This window comes from Larus michahellis, chromosome 4, assembly GCF_964199755.1.
Source record: "Larus michahellis chromosome 4, bLarMic1.1, whole genome shotgun sequence".
Taxonomy (NCBI): Eukaryota; Metazoa; Chordata; class Aves; order Charadriiformes; family Laridae; genus Larus; species Larus michahellis.
Window position 1 is genome coordinate 54,042,616 of NC_133899.1, and position 25,453 is coordinate 54,068,068.

The 25,453-nt window shown below is 43.2% G+C and overlaps 1 protein-coding gene across 3 annotated transcripts in view; it reads right to left on the reverse strand.

Moving 5' to 3' along the window:
• RAD51B (RAD51 paralog B) overlaps positions 1 to 25,453 on the reverse strand; it is a 420,404-nt gene that overhangs the window by 55,005 nt on the left and 339,946 nt on the right. The window contains exons 11-12 of one of the 3 annotated variants that reach the window (XR_012586722.1): positions 16,956 to 17,027; positions 14,266 to 14,355 (exon numbers count right to left, since the gene is read on the reverse strand). The exons of the other annotated variants lie outside the window; for them this stretch is intronic. The gene's annotated coding sequence lies outside the window, so the exon portion shown is untranslated. The remainder of the gene's footprint in view (positions 1 to 14,265; positions 14,356 to 16,955; positions 17,028 to 25,453) is intronic. 3 annotated transcript variants of the gene reach the window in all.

Consider the following 25,453-nt stretch of genomic DNA (forward strand, 5'->3'; position numbering starts at 1 on the left):
AATCTGTAAGAGGCCCTCAAAACACTAAAACCACATTAAAAACATTCTATTAATGAGTGGAGGTCCCCTCAGCGCAGCCTGGAGCACACTGTAACCCACATGTCACTGGTACCGGTAAAACTCTATTTCTTCTGACTGCAGTAGGTAATCTAATTCAATTTATTTCAGCTAAATGTAAATGGACTCAATGAAAAACTTCCACCAACACTCTTACACCTAAATTTCTCTCTGATTTCCTAAGCAAACATAGATGGGACTTCCCAAGGAAACATACACAGATAGACTTCTCCATAAGCATGTATAGATATGGGGATTTAGATGTTCTTCAAGGAGAAGTAAAAAGGAAGAAACAGATGAGGAAGTTCTAGGATTTATCAGGTCAAATGTTTACATGCTACAGAAGGAAAAAGTATGCTATTGATCCCAGTATAGTAGCTTTCCTCACATCCTTCAAGGCTCATCTGCTCAGTGTATCAGGCACTCCTGTTATCCTGGGAGATATAGTGGCTGACTTGCCAACAAAGTGGAGAAAGGTCACTTGAAATCTTTTTCTTCCTCAGGGCAGTATGGTCGTACTCTCAAAGAAAACAAATCTTCACACAGTACATCTCCCCAACACCATCCACATATTAGCAAGTATGTAATTTACACTGGAAAGAAACTGCCACTTTAAATAATCCAGTGAATTTTTTGTTCTGCGGTCAGCTGCGGCTCTTTGTTGGGATTGCACTGAGGTGCCCTTCCATTACATGTACATGTTGGGAATTTTTGATTCATTTGCTCTTCCAATTCACAGCTCAACTCCCACCTTATAAAAGATCTGCACTCGGTTGGTGTTTGGAGAAAAGGCAAGGGAGAGCCTGCCTGTGCCCACACTACACAATGACTGACTTATGTGGGAACTTCACAGGACTGAAAGACTGGGCACAAAGATTTGGTAGCTCACAGGCAAGCCAAAGAAGTTAGGTCCCAGAAAGTTTGGAAGCTGAGATACGTAGTTAGAAGAGGGTCTGCCACTGTGACAGGTAAAGTCTGAAAGCAAAGGGGAAGGTTCTAGTTTGGAAGGAAGGAGATGACGCTACATGATCATTATGGCAGCAGGACAGATACATCTGTATTTCATCAGGATTGCATCTTCCCATGAATGGCAACAAGAAGCTGTCTGCAGACACAAGCGAATCAGAAAGGGAAGCACATGACATTCAACCTGCCTGACAGAAAATGGGACCTGCACACTTGGTGTGGGACACAGGAGCGCAGCGTCCTCAACTAGCAGTAAAAAGAGAACTTCTCCATGAAGTGATCACCCCTTGCTCAGCTCAAATCACCTTGAATCATGAATCCCTCTTGACCTTCCTGGTTGCTCTGGCTCTGCATTCATTGCTGAACTCCCTACTCTTGAGTATTAGAAGTATTTTGGGAATGAGCAAATCTACCTAATTTCTCCCAAATGTCTCATCTCAAAGTAATGGTATAATACCTGGCTCATTCTTTCAGCTCCACCAAACTATGACTGCCAAGAAAACAGCCTGCTTCGGTCATTCCTAACAAAATATAGTTAGCTCTTTAACACACAGCCTTCTTTTTACTTAGGCTAACTGCTTCTTTTTTGGTGCAAATCTTTGTAGATTCCCTTGGTTTCTGCCAGCTGCAGTCCTCCCCTCCCCCAGAGAGCAACTTCTTCTTATGGGAAACAAATAATTTTACATTTGGAGCATCTTTGCAGCTGGAGCATTTCCCAAGTCCTTCCAGTGCTGACTTTAACTTTTTTTCCTGACAGCCTGCACAAAAGGACGCAGGCACCCATGCAGGGCAAGGTACTGGTCTTTGTCTCTCAAACCCCTGACTGTCTGTAATCAGTTCCAGCAAATGGTAAACCTGGAAGAGTAAGACAATAATCTCACTGTGCTAAGATGGTCAAAGTTGCCGTGTAAATACAGTGATAATGGACTTAAAAAACCAAACAACAGTAAATGAGAGAGTTATTACCTTCATGCCAGAAGCGTGTCCCCCTGTGCTACAGCACCACTATGCAAACAGGTAGGTGGGCACAACGTATATGCAATGGTTTTGAAGCAGAAGGCTGAGAGGAAGTAGTTAGTGACGTTGAAAATGGAGAGAGGGAAAAAATGGTCTGGAAAATCATGGAAAAAGAATCTGATGCACAAAGTAAAAGATTTCTCTGATGTCGGTCCCTTTTGGAGCTCTTGCTCATTCATCTGTGGTGAACTGACCAAGACCAACTGGATGGCCACACTGCCCAAGGATTATCTCTGTAGGATGACAACGAAGAGGCTGGGGCAAGGAAAGCAAGCAGGAATCTCTTCAAAGTATCATAAAAAGGCTAACCGATTCCCTTTTGGGAAAATACTACTCATTAAACTGGTTTCCACCAAACTCTGGGAGAACATTAAAAACGCCCCATGGTATTTTCTCTTTTTTAAAAGGTTCCTGTAGGGTATTCATAGCCCCTGATATGTGTTAAAAAGTGAGATGCTCACTGGCTGGTCACTCACTGCCTAATGGGACAGGGTTTGTGAACTTTCTTGGGACTCTGTATGTGATGGGAGGTACTATATAACATGAGAACAAATGGTTTAATGAATAAGGCATCAGACTGGATCATACAACATGTGGATTCAGTTTCTGACTCTGGTACAGACTTCTATATACCATTAAGAGAGTCCCTTCAACTCTTTTGCTATATCCCTTCTGAGTAAACTGACAATAACACCTCCTCACCACATATTAATACTTTACCATAGAGAAATTAATTCCTATTTGTACTCAGTCCTGTACTAGGGAAGCAAGCACGGCAAAGACAAGAGTGCCTGCATTTGCATAGTCTGAGCGGCCGTTGCAAGTCCCCTGAAGGATTCTGACATACAATCTATTATACAGAGTGAGCACTAAATGGGATTATTTAAGCCAAAGCGTTTTAGTAGCAAATATGGCCTTGCACAAGCTTCTGCAATGCTGTAAACCTTGCTTTCAATGATTTCAGCTTTCATGGATTTTAAATGATTAAGCAAAAGTGTTACAATGCACCTTCAAGTGGCCCTTAATAAACAGGTTTTTCTTTAGAAAGGGTTTCTTATTGAGTCTACCAAGAAATATTTGCATGTGAAATGAAGAAATTTGAATGAAAACAGGTTTGTTTATTTTAGAAGGCACTGCAGCCACCCACTGCACGGCTGAGTTTCCAGCACACCACTACTGGATGCCAAGGAGCTTCAGGAAGGGAAACAAGAAGCAGAATGGGAAACTGAGCAGCTTAGCTTCTTTTCACATTAATTGCCAAAAGTGGGCAGCACCGCTGAAATAATCTTGCATAAAATCTTCTCTTAACTCAAAAAGCTTACTGTTTATTTCCTACCCCGGTGTCTATGCACAGAAATCCCAGCACATTGTAGGAAACAACATTAACTCTATGTTTATTCAGAAAAATAGAATTATTTTTCATGAACAGAATTAGTAGGTTTAGGAACAAAAAGAAGATGCCATATTATTATTGTACATTTTCATGTACTCAAGCAATGATTCCTGGAATGAAAAAACATCTCTTGGGCAGAATGAGCATCAATGTAGGAACTAAGGCAATACCACATAAGTGCCTTGTACAGAAAGCTAGAACATCACCTTTCTAACTAAAGTATAGGTAGAAGTCATATGAAAAAGCACCCTTAACGAGCAGGAAGTGATGAGACCCTGTTTTAACATCTCATCTGACAGAGGCCGAGATGTGTGCTGCTGTGTTAATATCCTTCCAGGGAAGTGCTTTAATTCCAAATCAAGAAGGAACATCACCATCTCCTGAATCATCAGCATCACTTCCTGACTTTCTGTGTGCATGTTCATAGGAAATCTTTCATCTAATTTTTTTCAAAGCCCAATCCCACTTGGCCAGCAAGCTCAGGCAAGATCCAGCCAACAACAGTATAGGCACAACAAGTTTCAACAAAAATATTTGTTGCAAGAACACTCTTTGATTCATTTGCCCTTCCTTGGCTGAACCTCGACTACACCCATCCTGATGCACACTTGCAGAGTGCTGTTGCTATGTCAGGATTTAAGTTCAATTCCTGCTCTCCCAAGTTACTCCTTCTGGGTTTGAAAGCTATCCAGGTGGCTGCACAAGGGGCTACAGAAATTACAGGGAGATGGCAGAGTTGGTGAGAGGACCTGCCTGAGAAGCAAAGAAAGGGGAGATACCCACACTGTACCAGCCCATCCCCATCCGATCTGCCCACAATGTGCTGTTGTAAAGAGTTTGCAGTGAAGCTGGGGATTTGGCACTGACATGGTGTGGAACAGTCATCAGATATTTAAAACAGAGCTGAGAGAACAAAGAAGGGCTTTGTAGTGCAAGGCAGCACTGAAAACCCTGAGCCTCTGCCAGCCAGCCGGCATGGAGTGTTTGCTAATGTACACAGTGGAGTGCATTCCTCTCATTTGATTACATGACAGTTTTATATACCAGGTATATGCAGAGGGGGTTTTCTTAACCCTTTCAGTCCTCTGCCATTTATAAATCTTAAAGAGACTCATAGTGGTTTCATTTCTGCTGTGTTGTACATGCGTGCAACTTCAGTCACGAAAGGCTGAGCATGTGCTGTGGGCAACTGCATGTGGATGTAGTACTCTTATCTACATTGCTAGAAACAGCAGAAGTAATTAAACACAAAAGAATTAGAAAACTAATTCACTCCTTACTCATGCTATAGTTTTCTGCATCTCCCTTGATTTAAACGAGTATAAAGAGGCTTGCTTAAAGGACCACTATCATTCTCTCTCCATATTGTGAAGTGAAGGATGCAGATACTGCTGTTACAACCCCCGCTTGTTAGACCAGGGAGAAGAGGCCCAGGAACCCCCTGCTGGCTGATGACACATTCTACCATGTACTGTATGACACAGTTTCTACTGTAAAATGAGAATAATCGAATGTGCCCTTCTTAGTGAAGTTCTTTGAGATTTACAGCTAAAACATGTTGTCTGTAGGCAGGCAAAAGGACCTCTCATTCGTACGATGTGAGGCACACTGATGGGGTGCAGGACCAAGGCCAAAACTGCAGGGGCTTGGGTGCTTTAGTGCCAAGTAGTTGAGAAGGGCAAAGTATTCTTACTTTCCTTTCCTTTCCTTAATTTCTTAGCCATAATTATAAAAATACACAATTGCATTTTCAGAAGATGTGCTCTGGTGCCTTTCATAAACTGTAACCTGTAAAAACTATTAAGTTATAAAGTTAAAAGATTAACTTCTGTTAATTAAGTTAAAAGACTAAGATAGACACTGAAAGAGAAGTTTGTGGTTAAAATCCTCAGCACCCATACTGTTGCGTTTATTTTTAATGTTGGTAGCTCATAAACCAACATCTAATTAAGCCCACAGAACCTCTGCAAAGCACTTAACTAGGAATTATTTTCCTGCTTAGCCACCCAGGGAGACAATCAGGAGATGAAAGTTAAAGCGTCTTGCCCAATATTTGGGTGTCAGAGGTAGCATTAGAATTCATGAAGTTCCTACTCCCATACCCCAAGTACTTAACAAAGCAGGGTTTGCCTCGTAGGTAGAGAGGAAGTGTTTGGGGCTGATGCCTGGAATCAGATGGACAGAGAGAAAGGAAGGGGATGGAAGGGGAAGGATATTGCAAAGGTGGAAAAGAGTACGCATGGGCAAAGAAGGCTAGTTGCAAGATAAGTGAGAATAAAGGCAAACCAAGCCACCAACCTAAGTCTCCGTAAGTCACTCAGAGGTTCTTACCATAGTGAGAGTGATTTCAAAATAGGTCCCAAACCAGACGGGTGTACATAAAGGACTTAGGAGAACAGCAATGGGCGCAGTTCTGCATTTTTGTACACGTGAGCAGGCAGACTCTTGATGGAATATTTGTACATGCTTGAGTTTGTAAAGAAGAAGGAGAGTCATTTCCCAAACCAGAAACTGCATGATTAGATATCACAAGCAGGTTAACCAAAAGACACAGACAAGAAGCAGCAAATATCCTATATTTTCAGCAAAGAATGACAGAAAATTTGACATACTGTCAGAACTAACTTATAAAAGTAAAACACTTTCTGAAGTTTCCACATAAGCATCAATAGCTCTTTAAAACTGTTATTAGCTATGAGATCTTTCTTTGAATGATAGAAGAAAACGTTTTGTTTCTAATGATATAAAGGAACTGGAAGCATCACAGAGGTTCTTATGGAAAAGTCTGATGCTTCATAAAGCGAACTGCAGATGATACATTCAGACAAGTATCTGCGTCCTGTTTCTGGAACTGTGTGCTATTCTTAATTACTTCTTCCTACTGTTAGATTGTGTAGCTTGGAAATAATGTGACACTTCTGAAGGAGAAATATTTTCTATTATGGAAATTTATTTTGCACTATGAGGAAAGGGGCAGGATGTACTCAGATGATGGCATTTCTCAGCAGTCTTTAGCTCTAATGATCACAAAATGCTGCTGTCTCAGTTTAACACTCCGCTGCATGTGAACGTAAAAGACCAAGACTCATCTCACATTCCTTCTCCTCCCAAGGGGTCATAGTACACAGAAGCACTTTTGCAACCACAGAGGCCCACGTGGCTCAGTTATCTTCCCCATACCATTAGACATGTATAAATGTGTGAGAGACAGCACCCTTGGATGCCAGGAGAGCATTTATGTTGCCTAACTATATACTGTCTTCACTTCACAAACTGATAGTACTCTTTCCCAGACATCTGAATTCCTCAGCTCAAATAAAAGCCAAAAAAAATCCTGCTGCTTAGTCAAACACACAAAATAGAGGTGATGCTGGCAGAAGAGGCAAAATTTTAGACACGCTAGCAATTATCATGCTGTATCAAAAGAACTGCTGTAACTGCTGTTACAGTGGCACAGAGCATCAAGGTCTGCATGCCTCCCTGATGCAGGATATGCAAACAACTATGACAGCCAAAAAAGTGCTGCTCTAGATGGTGACTCTTAAGGAACATGGCCCCATCTTGATGCCCGAGGCCATGGACACATGAGCATCCAACTCTGAGGACTAGGATCACAGCGTGATGTGCATCTTTATGGCCTCAAGCTTTACTTTCAGTAGTCACTGCATTTGGGATGATTTAAAGAGGTTTGAGTTCACTTTCATGCAGTGTCTTGCTTACCAAATAACAAGCCACTTCCCCCAGCACAAGCGACTGTACAGATTACCTGGTTCAGTTTAAGGCCTTCAGATCTTTTCAGGGAGATAAATATAAGAAATTTGACATGTGAAAGGGATGAATCTTCAGAACTCCCTGAGAAAAAAGGGCTAACAGTCGCCATAAATTTCAGTGTCTTCAGCAAACTCCTTTGCAATCCTGTACAGTGCTTTTTAAACAATAATTAACATGGAAAACATGGGGCTGTACACACTGTTATCTCAAAGGAGAAAGCAGAAATTTGAATGAGAAATCAAGCTGATTATTCAATCGGTGTGATTTATATTGAGGCCAGAAATATAGACAAACCATAGAAAAATGACCCTCGTTTAACATAACATTACTTTATCAAGTTCACAGGGTCTTAATAAGGGAATATAATGATTTCTCAAACATATTCTACAAGCAAATATTAAATCTCCACACCCATCCTACGAATGGCTGCAATTAACATATATAGCAGCCTTCCTTTACCATCACACGTGGCTTACACAACACTGAATCCTGACAAAACATCCCTGGTTGTGCATCAATAAAGTAATGAATGCGTAGCTCTGGGAATGGTGTTGGTTAAGCTCTATATGGGAATCAGCAGAGAGAACACGTAACACTGTGGCTTTTCGAGTTCTATGAAATAATGGAAATAGCATCTTTTTTTCCCCCTCTCAGTGGAGTAATGGAACAGTAGATAAACTGTGCAAAACCACAGCTAAATATTTAGAATCCACAAGGAAAAAGTCCTTTGAACAAATCAAGCTTTTGAACAAATCCCACTTACAGGCTGGGAAGGAAGAGAGAGACAGAGGATTTGTTATTGTTATTTCTATTTTTAAATACATACAAGATGTTCAGATACTACGCTTATAGGGGCTACATATACATACACCAAAGGAAAGAAGGGTAGGGCTTTTTTTCCATGAGATTCTTATACCTTTAGAATGGTAATCTGGGCTTCAGCCTTTAGCAGCACCTTTTCCAATCAAGACATCTGGAAATGTCTCAAAACTATTCAAAAAAACAATGGGAATACTGCAATATAAAACATGGCCCACAGGCCATCTGGAGATATGATGGGTACTTGGAAATCCCAAGGATTTCCTCTAAAATTACTATGTTGACTATCTGCTCGTTGCCCATCATCACACAGTTAACATTTTTCATTTAAAGAATACTCAAAGAAGTTTCTCTGATATTAAAATATAAAATATAGGCTGACAAGGAAAAGTACTTAAAGGTTTTGAAATATTTTTGAATTAATTAATAATATTATTTAATAATCTGTACCTCAGTTTTCCCACCTGTAAAAGATGTTATTGTTAGAACATTTACTTACCTAGAAGGACTACTATGAGGCTAATTAATATTTTTTAAATATTTAAAGAAGGCTAAAGAAAATTATGATTTGAAACACAAATTAAAAGGGAAAATGGGAAACATACAGGGAAGGAATCGAAGGTTATCTCCACATAACAGGACACAGACTAACAATATAGGATACACACAACTCTTGGATCCACAGACTTCTATTCATCACTCTACTCTTAAGTAAACTCCCCACGGATGGAGTGGACCTATAGTGAGAATGAGTGCTTTAGTTTCACTGATGATTTCACATTGATCAAATCAATTCTGCAAGAAATTTAGCATCCATCTCCCAAGAAAGAAAAAACCTGCTTCTCAGAGTTCCCAGGAGTTAAAGTAATGATCCAAATCACAAAAAAAAGAAAGAAAAAAAAGCCCTAAGAAGCAAAGAGAAGTCAACTCAGACATAAACCAAGATAAATCTTCTCCGTTCAGAGACTGTGAGGACTTTACAGGGTGTCTTCATGCCTCAAAGTCTAATCTGTTAACCATTCAACATATACTGGGGCTTGCAGCTGAAAAATTGTAAAATATTTTATAACTATTAATTTATTATACTTCACAGTCCACCAATAAGATTTAAACAGTACATTCTCCACAACTTGCATTGCTGACTACCTCCAGTCACACCTTGCTGCTAATGCCTCAGTCTTAATCTGTTTTGGATCCAACTTACTGTTCAAGAATGTATGTTAAATTTCTGCAAAAGATGAGGAAGAGGAATCAAAAAAATTAAGCACATTTTTAAGGTACCTGCTGCCGCATCTCAAAGCAGCTTTGCTCAGAAATCAAGTCTGAGACAGTCCCACCACTTTGCATTTCAGCATCTTTCACTGCAAGATCATTTTACTCTCATTAGCTAAAACTGAGCTTTTAAACAACATTTGGGATTGTATCACTGATCCTATTTCATGCCCAGAAAGAGACACTGAGACAGAACGTACAGCAGGTTAAGTGATTTTTTGAGGTTTATATAAATCACCATAGAGCAAAGCTGGGGTGAGGACTCAGGAGTCCCACCTCCCACCCTGGCACCGCTGCGTGCACCACTAGCCAGCCGCCATTCAGTGCTCCAGTGCCAGCTTAGCTCGTCTGGCCCAGTAATAATGAAAAGAAGAAAGGATTTTTTCACTAGGAATTTGGAGTATTTTCTCATTATAACCAACAGGCATGACCAGAAAAAGAGCCCTGATGCAATCTGTGGGCCTAGTTTCTCACTCCCCCGCTGGCACGGCCTGAAAAGGCTGCCGGGGCCACAAGCCTTGCTCCTGCGGGAGAGGGGAGGGAGAATGTGCAAAACCAGATCCTGTCCATCACGTCTGCCTTCAGCACTGCCCAGAGCTTCAGGGTTCAGGGAAAAGCAAACAAACAAACAAAAAAATCCCCCCTGCTTCCCCATTCCAGAGCCCCTGGCCTGTGGTGCAGCAATCAAGGAAGCGGCTCTTCACATTACCCGCAGCCAACCTTTCCAGCGGACAAGGACAGGGCGAGGATAAACTCCAGCAAAAATCCCACCTCTGATCTTGTTCTTCAGGCCAAAACTAGAAAATAGGGCAGGACAGGCAAGATTTTATCTTTTAAGGACAGAGAAGGGCCCTCCTTGTGGAGCGTGCTGTGGGGGGAAGATGGCGGCCTAGCGGAGCTCAGCACACAGAGGGTTAACATGCTTTCCTCTGGCACTTCAGCTGGGTGCCCCGGGTATTGATTACTGCCCTCCACAAAAGCAAGCCATTGGAGGGGGATTTTATTCTTTCCTCTCACAGTCACCCTTGACACTAAAGCCGCAGCCGAGGGGCCTTCTCCTGTAGAAGGCACAGCAGGAATAATCCCGCAAGGTCGGGCGGAAAGGGCAGAGGCCGAAGGGCAGGGAAGGTCAGCGCTAGGCACGCACAACGTGGAGCTGCCAGAGAGGGCAGAAGGTCTGTTTGTGGGTCCCCCAAGCCCTCCTGCCAGAAACTTAAGACGCACTTTGGGAGACCTGGGGATGGGGCTCATGGTAACCTGGAGTATCAGACAGCTGACGGCGTCTGTCCTGGGAGCGGGAGTGAGAGCGGGAGCAGGGGGAGGAGAGAGCTCCATACTTCATCCCCACTGATGCGACCACGCAGCCGCAATGTGTTTGTGGTTTCTTGTGCAAGGAGAAGCTGCGCTTAGATAAAGGGAGAGGAGATGCCAGCTGATGCAGTGCAAGGACAGTGAAAACACTGTCAAGTTGTTGCCGGTTGCAACTCTTGTATGCACCTTTTCCAATACAGATGAAAGAAACAATGCAAAGCCACAACAAAACATTGTGTTTGGCCATCGCAAGTCCTTAGCTGTCTGCTCCGCTCTGCTGTGGACTTACTCAGCCTAAATCCTCTTTCACGCAGTCACACGTCAGAGTGGATCTTCTGCAGTTAATGGAGTCGCACCCCCGTGCAACAGCCAAAAGAGACAACCAGACCCACTGTGTGACTCTAGGTCTTGGTCTTGCTGTTCTTATAACGGGGATGAAGATCACCATGTATGTCCACTTGGTCTGAAGGTGCACTCCTGGCACTCCTACAGGCTTGCTGTCACCCTGAGAAGGTGCTGAGCGAACTGGGGGGGCACAGGGGTTTGTAATACCCCATACAAGTACCAAGGCCTCAGACAGGAATCACCTATGTATTGCTTTGAACTCCAGTCTGACACGTGGTACTTTCCCCCTCTGCTACCGGATTTTCTCTTTCCATTTCTTTTCGCTTAAACACAAATAACTCTGGAATTGAACTTTCCCGGCTGTGATGATGTGAGTTTGCGCAGGCCAAGCGTATAGTAAACTTATTCTCTCTCTCCCCTGCCATCTACGACATCCATCAGGCCAGTTCTTTGGCCTTGTCGTACATCCTGTTATACAGTCTGCTTTCCACAACTGTGTGAGACTTTGGTCACAGGGAGACTCAAGGCCTTCCTAACAGCTCCTACACAAGCCCATCGTTGCTAGTAACTGAGCACAAGACAGAGAAGGAAGGCAGCATTTTACCTGAAAGCCATGTTTGATCTGCCCAGTAGGAGAGGCCAGGCAGACAGGAACATAGGCTTCTTGTATCAGATCATGCCAGTACTCTGCTTCCAGCAGAAGTCAACTCATTCAGAAGAAAGTGAAAAAAGTTAGTGTACCTAGCCAGTTGCAAGTGGGAGTAGACAGAAATAGTCCTTTCTTTCCTTCCTCGACAGGGCAGCCAAAGATACGCAGTTACATTGAGAACTTTTCTGTCATAAATTTGAGCCTCCTTTTTTTCCCCATCTGATCTCACTTATCTCACCATGGTTTCTGGCTAGTAGCAGGGAAACAAGAATTTAATTTAGATACGATGTTTGCATCTGGAACCAAACTTTCTTAGAACACAGGGATGTTTGGTTTTGTGTGTGTTTTGATTATTATGCTACACGAATCAAATTCAAAATATGAATACATGTCTGATTCTCCCAAAAGTTAGAGCTCTGGATCTATTGTTTCATTTTTAGCAGAAAGAGAAACAGAAACCAAATAAAAATAAGGAAAGAATAAAAAAGGGAATTTACAGAACACCTTCCTGAAGGCAGTTGCTAAATCTCACAAGAATGTGCTATCTGCAGTTTTGGAATATCATCTCTCAACTCAAGATACTGCAGGTCCTGGTTATGAAAGTGCCAATTTCCAGGATGCGAAGCTGGGACACAACATCTTTATTCCCAATACAGCCAAGCACAGTGTGATTTTTCCTTATCATTTTTATCATGCAGAGAGAGAGAACTTCAACCCTTTACCTCTGATGATGAAGCCCAAAGAAGCAAGTTGGTTGCACAGGACTTGGAGGCTGCAGAGCCTGGAAGAGGAAAACACGAAGCACTACCTTTTCCTTCAAATGTGCATTGGCACTGCTTATTTTGGGCACGAGTGACTTAGGATCTGAAGATATTTGCTGGCATGTATTTAATCACCACGCTTTTTAATTACTTCTCTGTATGATGGATGATTTTTTTTTGTTTAAATGAGGTCACAGTGTTTTACCTTTTCCTCCCATGCTGGGACTATTTGCTGTGTCAATTTGTGTAGCTTAGAAAAATATATGCACATCCTCTGAGCTGGGGCCTGGCACCATAAAGCAAAGTCGATTTTGGCTCCATGCACCTGGCAGTTAGTGAAAGCTGGGAGCCTTCGGGTGCAGGCTGTGATGGTGCACACAGTGCCCTCTGACGTGCCAAGAGGAAACACTGCAGACACTTCTCCCTGGCCAGAGGGGACATGGGACAACTTCAGCCTCAAAAGTCCATGTTAATGATGTGCCTCACTGGGACGCACCTCTCGTTTTTGCACAGATATCCCATACTGGAGGGTAAGAGGGATCCTGGGCTTTCCTCTCCTGTGCAATTTCAGGGACAGGCGAGGGCTCTGGCCTCTGCCCCTTGGCAGCACCACAAGACAAGCCTGCTACCCTTGTCATTTTTGTCATTCCAGCCACCCCCCATGAAGTAGCTCTGGATGCATGCTCAAAGCTGCACTTCTTGACCTCCTCTTTCTTTTCAGTTCTCCTCATTCTCTGTACAAATAACTCCACACTTTCAACAGCAGTTCAAGTAAAGCTAAGAATTTCAAGAGAGGGAGGACACTGCTGATATGTACCCAGCTGAAAACGTATCTGCCAAGCTCTAGAGCTTTGAGTCGACTGGCCTGGGCAGAGTGGAGTGGGAAGGAGTCCTATGCCAATGCGCTGCCCAAATTTGATTCGAGAGAAAAAAGCCTTTAACGTGACAACACATGCAGGGCACCACCTCCCATTTCCACACAACCAATGTCTCTGGCCAGCTTTGATCAGTGCTCTGTCTGGAATGTGCAAGGTACAGTGTATGGTCAGACTGCAGTCACTCAGCCTCCCAAGCCAGCCTTGGAAGAAAAGAAAAAACCGGACGCATCCATTTGCTGCTTTCCCCAATCTGAATTTGACAACCATTTATAGCCTCCCCCAAAGATGGGCTGCTCTCTTGTCCCTGACCTTGGCTGTCAACTCCAGCATCATCATTACCTCCATTAGAGCCTCCTGAGTCTGATCTGTTGCCCTCTGAGAGTGGCACTGGCTAAGGACACAACAGACATCAATGAGCGAGAGGCTCTGGTTACATGCCAGAGACCCAACAACTCATCAAGCCCCTTAAAGCCAGGAGAAGATAGGAGAAGCGAGCAGGACTGCTGCAGTAACAATGTTGTTTGTTCAGACCTCTAACCTCTCTGGCTCCACAATACCAATATGGTGAAGACGTCTGATAAAAAAGTGGGACTTTGGTAAAATAACTCCTGTCCTTGACAAGCATTAATCTCAGTGCCTTTGGAAGGCTCTCCCTGTAGTCCATGGTCATACCCCGACGTGTAGGGTGTTCCACAGCTGGGTGCTCTCGGTGCCTGTGCCCCAGTACCTTTCTTTTTGTGAATTAGAGCCTGGAGAGGTCAGAAGCTCTAATCACACCAAATGAAGCTGTGGCAGACAGCCCTAAATTATTAATGTCTTTAAATACTAAGTGCACTCAGGAACCAATTCAGCCTGCAGCACACAGGCTATGCATCAACAGGGTCCCAAAGGGGTTAAAGAAAAAAAAATCTCACTAAGGACTGTGAAGCGGTAATTTTGTTTGCACTGACATATTTGTCTCCCCCATGAACAGAGGATACACAGTCACGAATCACTGCATTTGTAAGCATGTCCACTTTCTCTTACTGTTTCAGTCACTCCTTGTTCCTGGGAGAGACACAGCTGTCCTAACCAGAAGATCCATTTTATTCATATCCAAGAAGGTAGTCTTGCAACCTAGGAGAAGATTGACACCTTTCAGTTACGTGGCAAGAGCATCATACCTCCACATCTACAATCTGACTTGAGTAAGGACTCCGATTCTGTCACTGGAAAGACTGCAATTCATTAACGTAGCTCTGTTATGCACACTTTGATATTTATCTTTAACCACATCCCTTTAAAACTAACCTTACTGACAGCTTACTTCTGTAAGCTTCCACTTTGCTATTCATTTAGTTTCATCCCCCTTTGAATGTGGTGGCTTCTACCTCTGGCTCCTCTGGCTACAGACCACTTAGCACAACTGGCCTGCAGATAACAACTCTGACTTGGATGCTGTGTTAACAGTTTGCCATTTTCATGCAGTTTTAATTTTGTTTCAAGAGGAACTGAAGCTGCTTTTTGCTCCTGTTTCAACATTTGGCAGAAGTATGAAATTCTGCATGTTATAGGAAACAGGAAGAAAGTTTTAATTTCAGCTGCTTAGGATGTACATGCACAAGCAACACACTCCAAGTGCACACCCCTCCCATTTATCTCCTCCACACCTCAGTTTTTCTGTTCTCTTTCTCTGCTCTTCTGGGAATGTATCTCTTTCATTTCTGCTCATCTCTCTCCCACACCCATAGGCATGCACTGATTTGTTATTGCTAGGTCACTTGTGATTACAGGTCTGGATACGCTAGTTTATTGCAGGGTTGTCCCTGGCTTGATAGGCTGTTTGCTGTTTTGTTATTACAGTGCTTAAGCCTCATTCTTCCACTTTGCTCTTCTTTGCACACACACACGCACACACACACCCCAATACAACATATTTATTTTGAAATGGCAAACACAAAAATTGACTTGGGCTTTGCAAACAATTTGAAAGGGAATGAGGGAAAAGGGGGTTACGGGCCCGGCAATGCCAGCCTCCCTGCCCCGCCTGACTTCTCTGAGTGTTTGCCATTTTTTCTGTGGTATTGGAGTATAAAGCTTGAAGTGCCGCAAAAGCTGCATGTCCATTTGCTTTGCTTGGCTGCAGAAGCCCAGGCACAGCATATTCATCTGGGAAGCAGTTAGCTGGGGTTGGGGAAAACCACTAGTCCCTTTTGGCTATACAGACATTGGCAATAGCTGTTACAAGTTAGATTTGGCTCCCTAGAGCAACAGGCAACAAACACGGAGAACTGAAAACCTCTCAAAATTATTATTAATGTATCTACACTTATAAAATAGAACAGCAACCCCCTCCCCACCCCCCAAAAATGTCTTTCAGGCCCTTTCTTAAAAAGAGGGGGATTTCAAAAGCAAAGCTAAACCTATCCTTGCAGCAGACAGAATTTCCGTTCTATTTTGAAAAGTCCTGTGTGTACCCCCACTGCATTCCTCCTCTTCCCCCTCCCACCAAAAAAAAAATAAGGCAAACTTCTGGGCATAGCTTAAAAGCCACAAAACTTCCTCCATGTGTGTATTCTCCAGCTCCACTGCAGATATTTGGAGTTACATAAAACTGGGCAGTTAGTGATTCTGGCAGCTGAAAAATTACAAAGTTCAGGGGCTGAGGAGGGTGTGGGCCAAGCTGAAGTTTTCCAGAGCGCTGTACCAGATGGAGAAGAGGAAAAACGCTTCTCTCTCGAGGCTCAGGAAGGTGGAGTTAGAAGCTCTGAACCTGAAACAATTTTCAGGGAATGTTCTCCATTCCCAGTGAACACTGGTATCGGCAGTTCTGGTTATCAAGGAAAGTTTGGACCTTAAAAAGCAATGAATGTGCCTTTCTCTATGTGGCAATGCAATGTTTTCACAGTAACACTGTGGAGACTGACATGCTCCAGTTACCTGCCGTTAGCGAGAGTCTTATCCCTTACAAACCAGCAGCATGTTTCCATTTCCATCTGGACAGTCGATGCGTAAGGATGAGATCAAAGTGCATCGTATAATGGACTGCACTTAGCTACCAATCATGCCTGAAGTCAGCACATTTATACTAGAAAATATGGTTTTGTGTTAGAATATCTGTTTACTGGGATGATGCTAAATTTAACTGTTACATTTAAAATTATGTCTGTAAAGAGCTCACTCCTAAGATCCAGACTTAAAACTATCCAGGTAGGAACAGTCACCCTTCTTATCTACTCTGAGTGCCAAACAGTGTGCTAGTTAACACATGTTGTAAGATGTTGGAATTTTTCAGTCTAAGTAGTCCCAACTGGGATTTAAAACATCCTGGCTAGTCAGGCTTAATTTTCTAGCTCTGGACAGGCTTTTAAAACATGCTTGCAACTGTAACTAGCTGTGATCACACTAAGGACAAACCAGCCTTTAACCATGTGTTAGTTAACCAATACTGGAATATTGCATCCAGTCTTAAGGCATACAGTGCAAGAAAGACATTGTCAAGCTGACGTGAAGTCCAGTGGAAGGACCCTAAAATGGTTAGGGACTGGAGCAGGTGACATACAAAGAGAGGCTGGGAGAACTCAAATTCTTCAGCCTAGAGAAGGCTAAGGCAGGAGACTTTGTATAAGAAGAGAGCGTATTTGACCTTGATTATTTTAATGAAAATGCTGATAAAAAAGCCAATTTTTGAGGTTTTACAGAAGATAATTTGTTCACTACGATCTGGAATAACTCACCTCACATCAGTGAAAACCATCCAGAATTTTTGATTCTCATCACTATCTGAAATGGAAACCAGTCCAAATGACCTAGAGAAAAGACACTGTATATATCACAATACCAACTACTAAAAGCAATCGATTCATTTAGTATTAAGAATAGAAATCTGTTTTAAAGACTGAATTTTCTGCATAGTGTCATCAGTTCTCAGTGAGATAAGCATGGCAAGGTCCACTCTGTTTACCTATTTATTTTGAACACACAAAAGACAAACTGCTATAACTCAGTATGGAATCAGTCATCCAACTAAATAAAGTAACTACTTATGTGCTATGCGGTCTTGGTCAAGTCACTCAGAAGCTCACCACTTGAGATTATGGTTCTGCAGCAGTCTAAATTAAACTAACAGTTGGCTTATGTGGTCCAGCTCTGGCTATGCATTCCCATTCCTCCCTTACACCCAACACATTGCTCATTACACCATTCACCAAGCTATTTCCCTGATCTAGGTCAACATAAAGCTCACCTAACAAAAAGTAACGTATCCTTTTGTACAAACCAGGATCACAATAACAGCTAACGCTATAGGTAAGAAGTAACATTGAACTCCACTTTCCCATTTAATTTTAGATAGCTGCAATTTTCCTCAGGTTTAGGGATGCTTTTTTTTTTTTTTTGAGAAAGGGAAATTCTAGAAAAATGCAATAAAGTGCTCATTCTTATATACAAAATATAATTTCAACATGCTTTTTCTGTTACTGTCAGTTCACATTCCTTAGGAAAAAGCTGAAGTGAAAATTAGCAAAATTCAGTGAATGCTTGCTGGAAAATGTTTGCTTTATAATGAAAACACAGGCATGCCATGACAACACTTACAATAGAAGGCAGAAAGCATTTTGGATACTTTTTCTGTCTTAGAGAACATTATGTAATTTGTTACTTAGATGTCATTAAGCTACATTAAAAAAAAAAAAATCAGACATACCAAATCAAAATTATGAAAATGCCCTTTTTTTCCCCCTGGAGTACAGCCTGTAGCATCCAGGGTTCTGACCCTGGTAAGACCCTAAATCTGGCAAGCAGCTATGGGACTGGAAGTTGCAAGCTCCAGCTGCACCAAAGCTCGCTCCCTCTGTGCTGGAGCCCCCTTGCAGGCTACAGCAATCTGCACAAGCCAACTTTTTTCTCTCTGTCTGGGATCTGGCAATGACCTCCTGCAACCTAACTGCTCTCCCCACCAGCTTCTTCTCTGGGCTCTGTGTTGACCTGGCAAATGCTTCTAGCAGTAAGGAGATGAAAAGAAGGTAAGGAAAAAACGGGGGCGGGAGGGGAAGCAAGCCTTGCAGATGAAAGTCTGAGGCAGTGTTTTCCTTTCCAAAGTGTTGCTACATTCCCATAAGCTTGTGGTTTCCTGCATTCTGCTAGAGGGCTGCCTTTCTTTTTTTTTTTTTTTTTTTTAAATCCTTCTGGTCATATCTGAAGAGGGAAAATGTCCAGCACTAACAGGAGGCCTTTTGTTCTATTCGTTTCTAAGTGGACTTTAACCCAGTTACTACAGACTGAGTCACTGTAGAAACAAATAAAATAAAAGCTCTCTGTTTTGTCCCTCTGGACAGGTCAGGGACATGTTAAGTTCTGTTCTCCCTCTCCCGCTTTCTGGAAGCAGTACTAGACCTGGCATTATACTGCAACAATAATGAACATAGTTTATGGCTGTTCTTTTTTATATGTCCTGGCAACCCCTACCCCTACAGAGTTGATATTCCAATAGAGCCAGCATTTCATTAACAACATAAATGCACAAGGGGCGTATCTTGGGGTAATGAGATGAAATTAAACTGGAGAAAGGCCGGATACCAGGGGCCAGTAAGATGTGGGTAAATGTGACACATATAGGTGCATGTCTGAGCTATTTTGGTACCTTCTTAGATCTCAAATATTTTAATGACTCACAACAAACAACTGCTTGTCTCCGAATATGACTGTAAGATTCCCTTGCTATCAGGCTGAATTTTAGGCTGAATCTGAAAGTTGAATTTCAGTCATTCCTTGCAGTTCTTGCTGCATTCCTTGCTACGACAAGTTATATCCTGTCACCACACACCAATTTTAGGGTAAATCATTATCTATTTAGATCCCAAACATCTACATTAAAACAGATCGAAAAAAATAAGCATCCTGTGCATAGGCCTGTGGTTCCCTAGGGCTTACTGATCCCTGGAGGCTCTGGAACGTCTGTGTACAAAAGGATTGCTCCTCCTCCTTCCCACTTTCTCTCACCATCCTGCCTGTCCTGAAAACCTTTTTAAGTCTTTAGTGTTCCCTTATTTCTGAGCTCTCAGCACTGGCAAAACAGCTGCCTGTTGTGGCTGGCAAGTGCAGAAGCAGCTTACAGGTTTGCCTTTGCCCCCCTTTTGTACCCTCCCCTACAGCAGGTTACTTGGTTGCTTATCTAAAGACATTGTGTTGTTTTCCCACAGCCCTCTTCCTGGACCAGGGTACTCCAACTCATTTTTAAAGTGTGGAAGTGTTATGCTGGGAAGTTTTATGCTGGGAAGTAGTTAGTAGTAGGTGGGTCAGAAATAGGTTTTCAGCTGGGAAATAGGCATGCATGCAAAGCTAGGACAGCGATAGACAGCAACGCTTAGCAGAGAGGATTTTGTACAAGACCATGACCACGCTGTGCTGCACAGAGAACTAAACACAGGCAAAGCCAAGACCATTCCAGGCCATGGATGTGAGTCAGCAGAAGTTTCACATGTGGCTGGTGTTGCACTGGGCATGGGAGGGCAGAGAGCACAGAGCCAGGACTATACTGATGCCAGAGCTGGCGTGCAGAGTCAGGACTGAGCTCAGCACCGTGCCAGGCCTCCTACTGCTCCCCCTTCTCTCTCCCATTTCACATCAAACTTGTCATGCTACAGCCACGGCACTCCAGGATTCTGTGCCTGGCAGAAATGGCACATGCTCCCACACCTGCTCTGAGCTGTGCCGAAAGACTGTCCTAGCTGCTGAGGCTTCCTGGAGAACAGAAGTACTTTGGCTGTGCCTCCTTCTCCTGATTCAATTTCTTGTGCCAGTCTTAGGATTCCTCAACCCTGAATCAGTCCAGAAACTTGGTCGACCCTTTTTGCTCTGCCAGAACAGCTAAGAGCAAAGGGCTTGCACAGCAAGTGAAACATGAATATGAACCCTCTTGACTTCTTAACACTCCGTATTCTGTCTGCAGGAGCCTATCAGTCTACGCAAGCTGCAGCATGAGTTACGAAAAAACAAGTCAACTGGTCAGCAAAGGCTCTGTGATCTTGGTGCTACTTAGCATCATTATTCTAACCTAACTTTTCCTTTGGTTTATTCTTCAACTGCCACAAGAGACTGAAATATGGTCCAGGTTTAGCATAATCTGGGAGCATAGGTGGCTGCATTACTCTCTCCTTGTTACAGTAACAGCAAGGGACACATAGACAGCCTTTTCTTCCCTTAACTTGTTCCTTGCTACTACCGTATCAGGGTCTCACTGGCATGGTCCTCACATCATTTGGACACTAGAAAGGATGCAAAAGACACTCCAGCCCAACTAGAGATCTGGATGTGTTTCAGAGCCTGTCAAGAGCAAATAACGCAGCAAAACAATTCTGAAGTTCAGATTCTTTGGGACAGTTTCCAAGCAAATGTATGTTCATTTCTTGGCTGAATCTAACTTTAAACAGAAACTAGAACGAAGAATATGGGGAGAAATTTGTGACCAGCAGAAGCAAAACATCTGTTTTTTTATCAGAGACAACTGAACTCCAGATGTTGTCAACATCACATAATTCTAGAAGTGCCAATCTCTTTGCGGGTTGCCCCAAGAAAGGTCATGTCACTGAACTCTTGGTGACTGAATGGCTTTTGTACTGGAAAATCCACTCCCAGATGTGCAGCGCATGCTGGAGTTTGATGCAATTTGCTTTGCTACCAGATTAGGCAGAGGGGAAAAAGAGATCACACTACCTTATGAGAGTAAACTGCTCATTCCTCTTGAAACCCGTTGAACATGTTCGCTGCTACAGGATGATGCCTCAAGCTGTCAGTAAGATAATCAAATACCTTTACCTCAGCCTGGTCAATTTATAGGAATGGCACTCATCAATATAGATACAGTTTATAAATCAGAATCAATGCTGATACTGACTTTACATTCCTTTGGAGGACATCATGCAACCAAGAGAAGTACTAACCTAAGTTCATGCTAGAAGATTGCTTGCAGCAGACAGAAGAAAAACATTGGAATCTCCTTTCAGGACAGAGTTCTCAGTTTTGGGCAGTAACAACTGGGTTTCTTAGTTCCAATATCACTTCTTTTGCCTCTTAACTTTTGAGTCCCTGACACCAATAAAATGCTGACCATCAATTTTGGAAGCACTATAGCCCTCACATGATATGTAATTTATTTCACTTCTCCGTTTCGCACATAGAGCCTGTAGGCCGTGTTTGTGCATGTGACAGAGGGAGGGCAAATAGATGACACACGATCTGAGGGTTACGGTGAGACTACGTGCAACTGCTTTGGGACGCAATGGTATGGCACAAACGAATGCAGTGTGTTTGTATGACACAGAGGCACATGACTGCATACCACTGGGTAGCTCTGTGAAGATGTCAGTGGAACTGATTTTCTTTTGTAAAAGCTGTTCTCCCTGACAGATTTTTGTTTTTTTGGTCTTTACTATTACTTTGCAACATGAAAAGATTCTCAGTGAAATCTGTTTTTTTGATGCGGTAGATACTCGGGAAGAATAAGAATTTTCTATGTACCGTCTGATGCAGAGTCAAAATGTGCAGCAGTGATATACTAATTTAATATACTAAATTGATTAGAAAATGGGTTTAGGCAATGGAATAATATATCTTGCATCCATTTGCCATTCAAGAAGGGATGCACAAAAGAGTCTGTCACTTAATTCAGCAGAGTGATCAGTGGGTCTGCCTGGGAACGTACTTATTTACAAAAGGACACATTGTGGCTTTAGAGCTTGTTGGAGAGAAGCAGGCTTAAATATGAGCGAGCATATGAATTGTTCTATTTTATAACTTGTAAGCTGCTCTTTCTGATATACTCCACCCTCCATCTCCATACTCCACTATCAACAACAGCTGTTTTCTGCCTATTTGCACCTAGCGCAAAACTTCAGTTACCTTTTTATTTTTGTAACTACTGAAGTCAGTTTATGATGAGTTTTACCAGTTGCTTACACCAGGCCGCACTGCCTACATTTAGTACATGGTATGGTCAGATATGAAGTTTAAAAATACTTTGCATCAACAAACAAATGACAAAAAACTCCAGAAAGCAATTTGAACACAGGACTGAATTTCTGCTAAGACCTTTGACAGTAGATTCATTGGCTTCCAGCTGATCAGACAGACTTTCAGCTCCTTGCTGGCTTTATTCTCTCGTGATCTGAAGGCATTTGGATAGTGCATTTTAAACCAATTGGTTGTTTTCTCAGAGTCTACATAGGGGTCGTGGAGAAAGGGGAGTATCTTTCTTGCTAATGTTAGCCAGACAATAGCAGCTTAACTGTAAAGCCCCCTAAAAGAGAATAAGCCTATTGTGTCCCCAGTGTGTTTCCCACATTTCAAAGGCCACTAAGTAGCACCAGCATCTTTGCCTCTGGGTTACTGAGAAGCCAGACTCTTATGCTTATTAAATGATGGCTTTCCCTAATGATTTGAAACAAAAAAGGCACACACATACAAAGCCAGAGATGTGCACATTTAAGGCTTCTCCTGCCACAAGGTCAAACACATGAAAAGACACAACAAAAAGTTTGGCCCCGAGATACCAGCATAGACCCACTTGCCCATCTCTCCCACACCGGCCCTTACTCTCTTTTCTACTGCGAGAGCCCCTGATTCCTGCACAATTGAGCGCGGCACCAATGGCATTTCTGCTGCCTCTCCTTCCACTTGGCTTCACTGCTGAGAAAGGAGCTTGTTCGCGGGGAGGCGGGCACTGCTGCCTGAATAGTCTCTGAAGCATTCATTATCTCCCGCCTAATTACATGGCCGGCATAGTGTTGTTGTTGTGGGAACATTGCATCACATTAATCAGCAAGGGGATGTGCCAAGATGAAAGGGTCCCCTTGTGTCTGCTCTCTGCTGTGGAAAATGGGCAAGAAGGTGGGGGAAGGAGCGGGGTATTTATCAAGTGGCGATGGAGGGAAAGCACAGCGGGTGCACCGGAGCTCAGCCTGGCCTTGCCGCCATATTCCCAGGCCAGCGCTCTTGTAGCAAATACACTTTTTGTGTTCAGGCACGGTGATGGACTGATAGCTCCCGAGTCAGAAATCCTTTACCACAGCGCAGGTATGAGCAAGGGTGGCGGGGCAGCACGCCACTCAGTTGCTCCAAGAGGGAGTGGGAGCTAATCCTCCATAGCCTATCCGGCCCTCAGCCCCATCTGATCAGAAATGGGACCGCCTATTTGAACAAGTCAGGATTTGGCTTCAGCCTGGCCACGGGGCTTCACAGAAAGTCTCTGTCCCTTGAAACACCCTCCAAACACACTCTCCTCCAACAGTCTCTGAGTCAAATGTTAAACAGTAGCTGTGATGGGCCTCCTGGATCAAAGTCAAGCTAGCACCCAAAAGCAAAAGTTTCATTTCCCAAAGCCTGCTGGTGAGAGCCCCAGTTCACCCACACAGTATAATTTTTAAATAGACTCTTGAAATCTGAGAAGAGATCTCATTTCCTCCTATCTTTGTCCCACTTGCAGGGCATTTGAAAGGCTTTGTGAGGCTTTGCATAGATGCTTCTCTGTGTGTTGGGATTGGGGGAGGGTTGAGGCATCTACACTGTGCCTGTTTGGCACCCTGCAAAATACTGTGTCAGACTGGAATACCAAATGACAGTCCTTGGCTGAGCTGCTTATTGCTGTGAGATGCAATAGCAGCGCTCTAGAGAGAATAAGGAAAGGTAACGGAAAAATGAAGGCATTACAAATGCAGTTCTTTGCATCAGTTAGCCTCTCCCATTCACTTTTGATTCAATCAATTCAGATCGTCCCTCTTTAAAATCCTGCAAGGACAGGCAGCAGCTCATGCTCAACTCTTCCCATTTCGCTTCCTGCAGGCCTTCTGTCCATCACAGCTTCTCTGTGCTTGAGCTGTGCTGCAGGTTGACTTCAATTCATTTGGATTAAAGTGTCTTGACTCCAAACTCCATTGTTTTTGCAAGGCTTCTGGCTTATTAATGCAAGCTATTAAAGCCACTTTGGAAGCAGATTTACTGAGATGCAGATAAGTCTATCTGCCACAAAGTAGGTGTGAATGCCAGTTCCTCCTGCAGTGACTGTTCCCAAGTCCTCCCACTGGTATCCCATGCTGTTTTGCGGACAATTGGGGCAGCCTGCTTATCTGTGTGCCACCTGTTGTGCTGGAGTCACCCTGACCCAGTGCCACCTTTCTATTCAAATACTGTTGCCGAGTCAGGTGGTGTTCTTTGGGTTTCAGCACACAGGGAGCATCGCTTGTGTGATACTGGATGGTCCTACACTAAGAGACTTGACTTCATTGCCCTCTGGTGAGAGGAGTATATACAACAGGAACTATCAGCTTTTTTTTTTTGAGGAAGACCAAATGGGACCTGCCTAGGTTACAAGTGGCAACCAAACTGAGGAAGGGCAAACTTCCAGTTAATCTTGTTGCATATAACATAAATCAAGTGTATGGAGCAGGATGGAGCATTTAATGCAGCTCAACTCCAGATATCACCTCTCCATCCTCAGCTTTTAATGCCTACAGTGTTGCTCTGGTTTACCTCCACTTCTTCATCTTTGGGTGCAAGAAGAAAGAATGTCCACTGTGATACAGAGGATGTTTAAATCCAGCACGGAGGCTGCATGGCCAAGTGACTCTTTAGTCCCACTACCACAAATCCCTGGTTCGTTTTCACTCTTGTTCCAGTGAAAAAGAGTGCTAGAGACCCACACTAGCAAAAAGTATCTTAGGTTAGTTTCCACGTTTGCCAGGTTTGAACTTCCTCTGTCTTTTGGGCACACACATCCTGTAAATTAACTTTGAGAGCTGTATATGCGCTTCCGAGGTCCTCTCTCCTGCTCAGCCTTTGGTTGATCATCCTGCCTTGAACACGGGCCCCTTGGTACTTTATTAATCTTTCCCTCAAGCCACCAGGACAGTGGTGCTCTAGCCATCTCCTTCCCAATAGAGGCCCAGGAATTCCACAAGATGGAGAGCATTTTGCTATGCCCACGCTCACTAAAGACCAGGAAAATCTACAGCACTGGAATCCCAACCCAAAGACAAAGCACAGTTTTATCCCCAGTGGCATTGAAGTTACTACATGAGCAATAACTAGCTGTTCTTTTTGTCTACCATTTGCCTGACGAAAGTGAGATACTGAACTGCGATCACTGCAACGGATCCTGTGCTAAAACTGGCCAGTTTACATTGGAGGGAAAAGGCTTGAGAGATAACATAGTGAAAAAACTCTGGTCTAATCTACCAGATAG